General features: G+C 42.8%; 1 long non-coding RNA gene across 1 annotated transcript; it reads right to left on the bottom strand.

The window, feature by feature from the left end:
- Positions 1-1483: 1483 nt before the first annotated feature.
- On the bottom strand, positions 1484-8278 carry LOC144668079 (uncharacterized). The gene is made up of 3 exons (XR_013573417.1): positions 8177-8278; positions 3446-3620; positions 1484-1755 (listed from the first exon to the last, which is right to left on the bottom strand). It is a non-coding gene; the product is annotated as an uncharacterized LOC144668079 (long non-coding RNA).
- Between the last annotated feature and the right edge of the window lie 2366 nt (positions 8279-10644).

Genomic DNA, 10644 nt, shown 5'->3' with positions numbered 1-10644 from the left:
CTCTACCTCATGTACCCGTACTTACAGTAATTCCCTCCTGTTGTCCCTGGTTTATTGACTTTACCTCAAGAATATTTAAATTCTGCATGATTATCAAGTTGGTAATTCCTTTCAGCCTCTCTCCTCAGCAGCAGCATGTTTATATGTCTTTATTGCAAAAAAACACATGAATTAGGAGCAGGAGTAGATCATTCAGCCCCTCAGGCCTGCTCTGCCATTTGATAAGATTATGGCTGAACTGATTATGGCCTCAACTCCATTTCCTATCCATCTCCTCAACTCTCTTGTTGATCAAAAACCTGTCTAACTCAGCCTTGAATATATTCAATGACCCGGCCTCCACTGCTCTCTGGGGATGAGAATTCCATAGGCTTATGTCAGTCTTGAGCTGACGAGAAAAAAACATCCAGAATCCAACTCAATTTTGCTCTTTTCAGCACTGAGATGCCTATTCCTTGTTGGGCTAGACACCTGTCTTCTAGCTGACCTCACCTCATAAACTGAAGACAAATCATTCACATTGCATTAAGAACATCAGAATTGGAGGAGGCCATTCAACCCCTCGGGTCTGTCCCGCCACTCATTTTGATCTCGGCTGATGTGTATTGTATCAGCGTCCACTCACCTTGGTTCCATAACCTTTGATAGTCTTGCTTAAAAAAAAACATATCAATCTCAGTTTTTGAAATTTTCAACTGACCTGCAGCCTCGTCAACCTTCTGAGGGAGAGTGATCCAGAATTCCATTATTCATTGTGTGAAAAAGTGCTTCCTGGCATCACTCCTGATTCTATTTTTAAGGTTGCCCTCCTTTATTCTGAATTCCTCCAACCAGAAGAAATGGTTTCTCGCTCTTTGCATTATTGGTTTCTTTAATCATCTTGAACATCTCAATTAGGTCATCCCCTAACCTTTTACACTCAAGTGGTTACAATCCTACAGTCAGCGCAACCTGACCTCATAATTTAACTCTCTTAGCCCCAGTGGTATTGCTGGCACTGCTCTGCTCAGACAGCGTATCTGCCCAGTGATGTGTGTAAGCACAAGGAAATCTGCTGAAAAGCTTTTACAAGTGCTCATCAGAGTGACCTTCCTTTTCAGCATTCCAGAATGGGATGCTGGGCCTATTAGGTGACCAACTGGGCTGAGTCCCTGGATAGCCCTGGAATGCCCCTCGCTTTGTTGTTGTTGGGGGTGGGCAGAAGATGCCCCTTTGCCCCCTCAGTAGCACCATTTTTAGCGAGAGTTGTGTGGGCAGGAAGGTGGGAGCGAGGCCTTTCACCTTCTTTCAGCATCAAACTTAATTTCCCTTCTTACAGTTGGGTGAGGAGCAATGAGCTGGCTCCCCTTTTTATTTAACCCCATCAGTTGGTCGCAACAAAGGTTTGCATAAAATTCTTTCTCTGTGGATACATTTTCCCAATCCAAATGTATTTATTTTTTATTAAGGAGCCAATTCAATCAAGGATTTCTTGAGTCAAAGAAAGAGTAAGTTTATTAGTTAATAAAAAATTCCGAGGCAAAATAATAAAAGCCATGCACACAGATCACAAATAAGAAAGGTAAGAGTCCAAATAAACTTTAAAAGTGTATATGAATTAGTCCTTGCCTTGTCCGTGAGGCGTAGGTAGTGGTATGTTGCAGTTGTTAGTTGGGTGATTTCGGTACAACTCTGGAGGCGATTTCAGCAATTTTGCAGTCTGTTGGAGACACTTTTTGGCTTGGTTCAGTTTTGCGCTCTGCTGGAGAAGACCCCCTGTTACAACACAAAGATAAAAGCAAAATATTGCGGATGCTGGAAATCTAGAACAAAAACAAAAATACCTGGAAAAACTCAGTAGGTCTGACAGCATCTGCGGACAGGGATACAGTTCACGTTTCGAGTCCGTATGACCCTTCATCAGAACTAAGACTTATAGAAATGAGATGAAATATAAGCTGGTAGAAGGGGGTGGGACAGATAGAGCTCGATAGGGGGCCACTGATAGGTGGAGGCCAAGAAGAGACTGCCAGAGATGTCATAGACAAAAGGACAAAGGGGTGTTGACGATGGTGATATCTAAAGGATGTGCTAATGGGGACATTAAGGGAAGCAAGCAGGACAAGCTAGTGGCAGATGGCCCTAGTGGGGGTGGGGTGGGGGAAGGGATTGAAATGGGCTAAAAGGTGGAGATGAAACAATAGATCGAAATAAATTTAAAAATAGGAGGGAAAAGAAAAAAATATAGTTGTAAAAAAATTATAAATTATTGGAAAAAGGGGGATTGGAAAGGGGGTGGGGATGGAGGACAGAGTTCATGATCTGAAATTGTTGAACTCAATATTCAGTCCGGAAGGCTGTAAAGTGCCTAGTCGGAAGATGAGGTGCTGTTCCTCCAGTTTGCATTGAGCTTCACTGGAACAATGCAGCAGGCCCAGGGCGGACATGTGGGCATGAGAGCAGGGTGGAGTGTTGAAATGGCAAGCGACAGGGAGGTCTGGGTCATGCTTGCGGACAGACCGAAGGTGTTCCGCAAAGTGGTCACCCAGTCAGCGTTTGGTCTGCCTTTGGTCTGTCCGCAAGCATGACCCAGACCTCCCTGTCACTTGCCATTTCAACACTCCACCCTGCTCTCATGCCCACATGTCCGCCCTGGGCCTGCTGCATTGTTCCAGTGAAGCTCAATGCAAACTGGAGGAACAGCACCTCATCTTCCGACTAGGCACTTTACAGCCTTCCGGACTGAATATTGAGTTCAACACTATCGGATCATGAACTCTCTCCTCCATCCCCACCCCCTTTCCGATCCCCCTTTGTCCAATAATTTATAATTTTTTTACAACTATGTATTTTTCTTTTCCCTCCTATTTTTACATTTATTTTGATCTATTGTTTGATCTCCACCTTTTAGCCCATTTCAATCCCTTCCCCCCACCCGCACTAGGGCCATCTGCCACTAGTTTGTCCTGTTTGCTTCCCTTAATGTCCCCTTAATTAGCACATCCTTTAGATAATATCACCACCATCAACACCCCTTTGTCCTTTTGTGTATGACATCTTTGGCAGTCTCTTCTTGACCTCCACCTATCACTGGCCCTCTATCCAGTTCTACCTGTCCCACCCCCTTCTATCAGCTTATATTTAATCTCATTTCTATTTGTCTTAGTTCTGATGAAGGTTCATACGGACTCAAAACATCAACTGTATCCTTCTCCGCAGATGCTGTCAGACCTGCTGAGTTTTTTCCAGGTATTTTTTTTTTTTCCCTGTTACAACACTTGTCTCCAGTGAGAGAGATAAGATACGGATCCAACTTTTCCAGCAGTGTTTCCTCAAAGACTGTCTTGGTTCTCTCTGTTTTTCAGTGAGAGAGAGACACAGGGAGAGAGGTCCTGCTTCTTCATGCTTGCTGTCTGTTTGCTAGAAAAGTTTTCTCCAGCAAGAGAGAGACAGACAGAGAGATCACCGGCTTGTCTCGGTAGGGGTGACTTAGACTGGTGTCTCTGCTTGCTCCTGCCACTCACTGCTCTTCAGCCAGTTTTTAACCCATTTTCTCTGTGTATTCTCGGGTGGGGGAAATAGGCATGTCTTGCATCCAAAGCCCATTTTTCTTTCGTCTCAGAACCTTTCTTTTACATATTCTGAAATACAAATCAACAGGAGGTAGATTTTTGGATTTCTGACAGGATGTAGGAAACAACCCATTATTTTCACAAACATAGGAAATTAAAGCCCAGCCTTTGGCATTTTCCATATCTTCTTTTCAAGTCTCTCTACGGAGAGGAACACAGTTAACGTTTCGAGTCCGTATGACTCTTCAACAGAACTAAGTAAAAATAGAAAAGAGGTGAAATATAAGCTGGTTTAAGGTGGGGTGGGGCAAGTAGAGCTGGATAGAGGGCCAGTGATAGGTGGAGATAACCAAAAGATGTCACAGACAAAAGGACAAAGAGATGTTGAAGGTGGCAATATTATCTAAGGAATGTGCTAATTAAGGGTAGAAACAAGGACAAGCAAAGTACAGATAGCCCTAGTGGGGGTGGGGTGAAGGAATTGAAATAGGCTAAAAGGTAGAGATAAAATAATGGATAGAAATACATTTAAAAATAATGGAAATAGGTGGGAAAGGAAAAATCTATATAAATTATTGGAAAAAAAAGGGGGGGATTGGAAAGGGGGTGGGGATGGAGGAGAGAGTTCATGATCTAAAATTCTTGAACTCAATATTCAGTCCGGAAGGCTGTAAAGTGCCTAGTCAGAAGATGAGGCGCTGTTCCTCCAGTTTGCATTGAGCTTCACTGGAACAATGCAGCAAGCCAAGGACGGAATTGTGGGCATGAGAGCAGGGTGGAGTGTTGAAATGGCAAGCGACAGGGAGGTCTGGGTAATGCTTGCGGACAGAATGGAGGTGTTCTGCAAAGCAGTCACCCAGCCTGCATTTGGTCTCTCCAATGTAGATGAAACCGCATTGGAAGCAACGAATGCAGTAGACTAAATTGAGGGAAGTGCAAGTGAAATGCTGCTTCACTTGAAAGGAGTGTTTGGGCCCTTGGACGATGAGGAGAGGGGAAGTAAAGGGGCAGGTGTTGCACCTTCTGCGGTTGCATGGGAAGGTGCCGTGGGAGGGGGTTGAGGTGTAGGGGGTGATGGAGGATTGGACCAGGGTGTCCCGGAGGGAACGATCCCTGTGGAATGCCGCCAAGGATTATTTTTTCCAATAATTTATATAGATTTTTCTTTTCCCACCTATTTCCATTATTTTTAAATGTATTTCTATCCATTGTTTTATCTCTACCTTTTAGCCTTTTTAGATTCCTTTCACCCCACCCCACCCCGACTACGGCTATCTGTACCTTGCTTGTCCTGCTTTCTACCCTTAATTAGCACATTCCTTAGATAATATCACCACCTTCAACACCTCTTTGTCCTTTTGTCTGTGACATCTTTTGGTTATCTCCACCTATCACTGGCCCTCTATCCAGCTCTACTTGCCCCACCCCCCCTTAAACCAGCTTATATTTCACCTCTCTTCTATTTTCCTTAGTTCTGTTGAAGAGTCATACGGACTCGAAACATTAACTGTATTCCTCTCCGCAGATGCTGCCAGACCTGCTGAGTTTTTCCAGGTATTTTTATTTTTGTTTTGGATTTCCAGCATCTGCAGTTTTTTGCTTTTTTCAAGTCTCTCTGTTTGACTGGGCTTTAGCACCTCTTCAGGTGTGAAATTCCATATTCTCAGGACAGGTCTGTCAGTATAACCCACATAGGAATTTTCCAGAAAGTGGCCACTTTACAGTGTCATTCGTCTTGTGATCAGTGTCTTTCCTTGTATTCTCTAAAAAACACAGGTATTCTTTGGAACGTTCAATATGTCCATAGGTAGCTGGTGAAGCTGTTGTCCATTCTCGTGACTCTCCTCCACACCTGTGCTGCATCGTGCCCTCTTGAAGGGCATTAGTAAATCAGTTGAGTTTTCACAACAATCCAGAAACTTTCAGGGTCATTTTCTGGTGCCATCCCAAAAAAAAACAACAGAGATTTGGACCAAGAGTTTCTACGTTGGGTGCAATTGGCAATCTGGGCACAAATTGCACTCTCAGTTGCAAAATTCAGCTCAAGCCCCATTGCTTACCGATGGGTGTAAACTCTTCCACAAACCAGGGTAATCAGGCAGCATTTTAGAACATCATTTTTAAAAAAATGTTTTGCGGTAAAATATATTCCTTGCTATATTTGAGAGAGGTAACCGGGCGTGTTTTGATTAATATGGCTAAAAAGTGGGTTTTCACAAAAATTAAGCGTTTTGATCCTAGCGCCTTGTGTGAATGACCAGATTTTAAATGATTTAAAGTGAATTTAAAAGATTCTGCTGACCATTTTTCATTGATATAATTCAGTTTCTTTGTAAGTTAAAAATGTAAAGGCTTTGGGGAGGTGGAGGTGTAGTGGTATTGCCGCTGGGGCTGGTAATCCAGCAGCCTAGGGTAATTCTCTGGAGACCAGGGTTCAAAACCCACAATAGCAGTTGGTGAATTCAATAAAAGCCTGGAATTAAATGTTTAAGGTAGAGAACAATAGGTTTCTGATTGACAATAACAGGGAGGGTGTGGGTAAAAGGCATTGGAGAGTTCAATCAGCCATGATCATATTGAATGGTGGAGCTCAATGGGCTGAATGGCCTTCTTGTGTTCTTAAAAGTACCTCTTAGTGTCATTGTGTCTAATAAAAGTTTAATTTTCAGAGCCTTTATGAAGTCTGGCAAACGGGTCTAATTGATGGAAACTGGTCGTCGTAATTCAAACTGGGGCCATGGTCAGTTTTGTGGGTGAGACCAACTTCCAGCCCAATGTTGTTTAAACTAGCACTAAAATTCACAGAAACTCAATCTGTGCATGACGCATTGTGTGTTAGAAGTTCCTTCATCCTTTGCATTAAATTGGCTGATTTTGGTCAAACCTGGTCAAAACTCCGGGCCAAGGAACTTAATTTCACAACTTGCCATCTTGGGCTCGGGTCCATCACAGGGTTTTAATGGTTACTCTATTCCAGTGTAGCCCATCTTCTCCTCACAGTTTGGAGAATGTCCCATGTAGTTGGGCATTCAGGGCATCTTTGGAAGGGGGAATACTGCGAGGTGATATGAGAGGTAGTGCGGTCCCCTTTGACAATGTTTTATCTGGCTTTCTTGGTTGTGTATTTTTTTGTGTGTATTTCAGACGTAGATTTGTAAGATCTATCGAACCAGAGATACATCCTGATCAAACCCAATTTCTCATTTCCAGCCTATTGAATCCTTGGTATTGTTGCAAAGTGAATTTGTTTCTGCAATTCGCAAATCAATCATTGAAGTTTCCATAGAGCGGTTCCTCAAACCTTTGTAAGGCTCTCATTCAGACAAATTGGTTTAAATTAGCAACACAGCATTGAGAATGTTAACAAATCAGACCCAGCAGATAGTTTTGTGTTTCTGTTCAAGGAAAGAAAGATGATTGCATTGATGTTTGGACAATTGAGCAACAATATAGCTGGTGTTACCTGAACAAGGCAACCTTCATGGACTCATATAGCACAGAAGGAGGCCATTCAGCCCACCATGCTTTTGGTAGGCCTTTGAAAGAGCTATCCAATTAGGCTTAATCTCCTGCTCTTTCCTAAAGTCTGGCAAACATTTTACCTTTCAAATTTAATTTCCTTTTCAAAGCTATGGCTGAATCTGCATTCCAGGTCTCAATAACTTGCAGTGCCAATTGTTTACCTTTTGTTGTTTTGCCAGTTACCTCAAAACTGTGTCTGTTGCTTACTGACCCTCCTGCTATTAGAAACAGTATCTTCTTCTTTGCTTTACCAAAACCCTTCATGACTTTGAACTCTTTTGTAAAATTTTCCTAAAATATGCTCTGTTGTAAGGTGAACAATCCCAGTTTCTCAAGGCTCTCCTGGGGTAGAATTTCCCCCCCCCACCGTCAGGGGGGTTGTGTAGGGGCGGGCGTGGACCCGATCAGTGCCCCCGATCGGGTCCGCGCCGCCATTTTACGTTTTAAATGAAACCAAATCAATGTAATAACTGAATTAATAATTAACTGCAATAATAAAAATCAAAATAGAGTGAACAGATTAGAGAAACTGGTTGAAGAGCAAGATAAAATAATTAATAAAGCAAGGTGTCAACATTAAAAAGGGAGATACACTAGGAAATTTAGTGAGTATGGGATCGAGATGAGAGATTATATGTGTTGCCGTAGAAGACTCAAGTTTGGAGGAGAGCAGCATTTGAGCTGAAGGAGGGTGCAGGATGTTATTTGAAAAGATAACGTAGGTGCTAGCTTAGGTAAAAACAGAAAACTCAGCAAATACTCGGCAGGTCTGGCAGCGTCTGTGGAGAGAGAAACCGATTTAACATCTTAGACTGATGACCTTTTAGATTTCCAGCATCTGCAGCACTCTGCTTTTGTACAGGCATGAACATACTTCGAGAAATCCAGACGTTTTTGGAAATTGCATCCAGTTATATGTGCCTCATCATTAATAGATTTTGTTTGAAACAATGGAAGGTGACTCCACAATTTGTAATGCGTGTTACATAGATGTGCAGGATATGGAAGAACCCACTCAAAGTGGAAGTATTTTACAGGTATACTTCATTGGGTAGCCCTTGTGGCTCAGCCAGTTAAGGCATGGTCTCACATAATGCACTTACCCCTCCAAACCAGGAAGGCCATTGGTTTGATGCTCAATCTGGGCTTCACCGACTCTCTTCAGCCAATGCCGTGTTTAGGACCTTACTAGGGCTGGAATAAAGAGGAGAAAATAAGAAGGGACTCTGTATCTGTGTGTGCAAATCTGTATGTCATTGCCAACACTGGCCTGGGAAGTGATGCCAGCTAACATTCATTGCCTAATCTTGTATTTGAGTGATGGCTATTTGGCTGAGGGTGATGGAAGCTGCTGTCAATGTGGATCTGCATTACAGCTTGAGTCAGCTCTTCCATGAGGAAAAAGGAATAAATATAATTTTCACTGTATTTTAAACCTGTAACGAGCATTTAATCAGTTCTTCATGGCAGTCAATTGCAAGAGTCAATGTTATCAGCCATGCATGAGAAATTTAATATCTGTACTATCACGAAAATGTAATTAAACAGTAATAACATTTTTTATCAGGAGGTTAATCACTCATGGTGACAGCAAATGCACTTTAGAAAGCCATGTCAATACAAAATGTATGAACTTGTGTTTCTCTAAGCTGTATCCTTCATTGGTTTAATTCTGGATGGAATTGAAGTTCTGCTTACCAAAGGTGATCTCCTCGTCATTATGATCTGGCCTTCCCCATTCATCTACAACTCAGGCGACTGCATCAAAACTCAAGGAGAGACTGTGCACTGCAGCCCACCCAACCTGAAGTCCTCGTCAGTTGGATTTTGCCAGCAATCTTTCACCACATCCTTCTGCTCCATCCCAACGCATGTGAGAGACACAATGACTATGAAGAGCAGGAATTCAGCACTTTTCAGTGTCCTCTGTTACTCCAACATAATCTGATCAGCCAAATAAAGTGAAAGCTGCAACCTGGAAACAGAAACAGATAAAAAGTGGTTCTTAACCTTCACCACCAAGAAATTATACTGACTCCAATGTTATTGGCTTGAAATGCTAGTTCCTTTGATTTATTCATGACCACTGTAAATCAATAAAATAAGGGACATCCAGAAATTCATTACTATTTTCACTATTTCAAGCAAAGGCCTTCATTGCTTACAGAATCTTCAGAGATCCCTAAACTCAGTGAACATTCAGCCATACTCCGCACCCTCCACTTAGGCAGTCCCTCAGGATCGAGAATGATTTGACTTTGGTTCAATGAGTTCTGAAATGGCTGATAAATCCAATGTGTGATCTGCAGACTCAGCCACATTGTGGGACAGGTGGTGCTCGGAGGGTTGGCTAGATGGGTTGTTCGAATGTTTGTGCGATTCCCATTCAGAAAAGTATTCTAATGCTTCTCAGCGCTTACGCAATGCTGAATAATGCCATGGTCAACTTACTTTTGCAGGACAGAGCCCTATAATCAATCACTGCAGTAAAAACACATCTAACTTACAATGCAGCATCTAACTACTGAAACTGAAAGAATTTTTTTTTGTATTTCATAACCGGCCAATGAAAGAATTCCAGTTTATTTTGGTTCCCCACTTGGAACTGGGATTCCCCTGTGGTCCATACGTCCTCTAAGAGGCTATGAACCATGTCTACTTAATGAAGGGGGCAAACCCCACTAAAATTGCAGGGGCAGTGGGGGGTGGGGGAGAGGAGGGAATTTAAACCACCCACCCCCACAATGGAGCCATTAAGGGTGAGGGTGCAGCATGCGGGTGGGCTATCTGCACACTTACCCTATGCTGACGAAAATTGCCTGAAACAGGAATAGGGGCAGGAGTCCCAGAATCGGGTCCCACCCACCATTTTTAAAGAGCTTCTAAGTCAAACCAACTTGTTGAAAATCTGGGCCTGTATCTTTGGTCATTTAGAGAGTTGGAGCTATGGATGCCCTTCCTTCCCCCCTCATGGCAATGTGAAGGCCTCCCATTATGCATTAATTCTTTTACCTGCTAACCTTTGATTCCCATCCACCTGAGTTGGATTGATTTTCAACCAATGAAATCAGCTCTGGTCCAGTTGACTCATTTCACATTTTATATTTCCTTATCTTTCCCGTAAGTATTCTAAACCTAGTGATATTATGATCACTGTTTTCCAAATGTGCCCCCCTGAAACATGCGCCACTTGCCCCACGTCATTCCCCAGGAATAGCTCCAGCATTGCTTCCCTCTTTACTGGGTTGGAACCACAACAGTTAAGGAAGTGTGCTTGTACAAAAAATACTCCCCTCTTTTCCCTGTACACTGTTATTTCCCAGAAATAAAAACAAGAAATTGTGGGAATGCTCAGCAGGCCAGGCAGCATCTGCGGAGCGAGAAACAGAATCAACACTTCAGATCTGTGGCCATGCATCAGAACTGGGAAAAGTTAGAAACGTAAACAATTTTAATCAAGTGAAAATGGGGAGGATGGGAAAGGAACAAAAGGGAAGATCTGTAGTAGGATGGAGGGCAGGAGAGTTTAAATGACAAAGGGTCTCATGTTACAAGGCCAAAGACAGTGGTA

This window comes from Cetorhinus maximus, chromosome 25 (genome assembly GCF_964194155.1).
Source record: "Cetorhinus maximus chromosome 25, sCetMax3.hap1.1, whole genome shotgun sequence".
In the NCBI taxonomy this organism is placed as follows: Eukaryota; Metazoa; Chordata; class Chondrichthyes; order Lamniformes; family Cetorhinidae; genus Cetorhinus; species Cetorhinus maximus.
The sequence above is the reverse complement of the archived record's forward strand: the minus strand, read 5'-3'. Positions and strand labels throughout refer to the sequence as shown.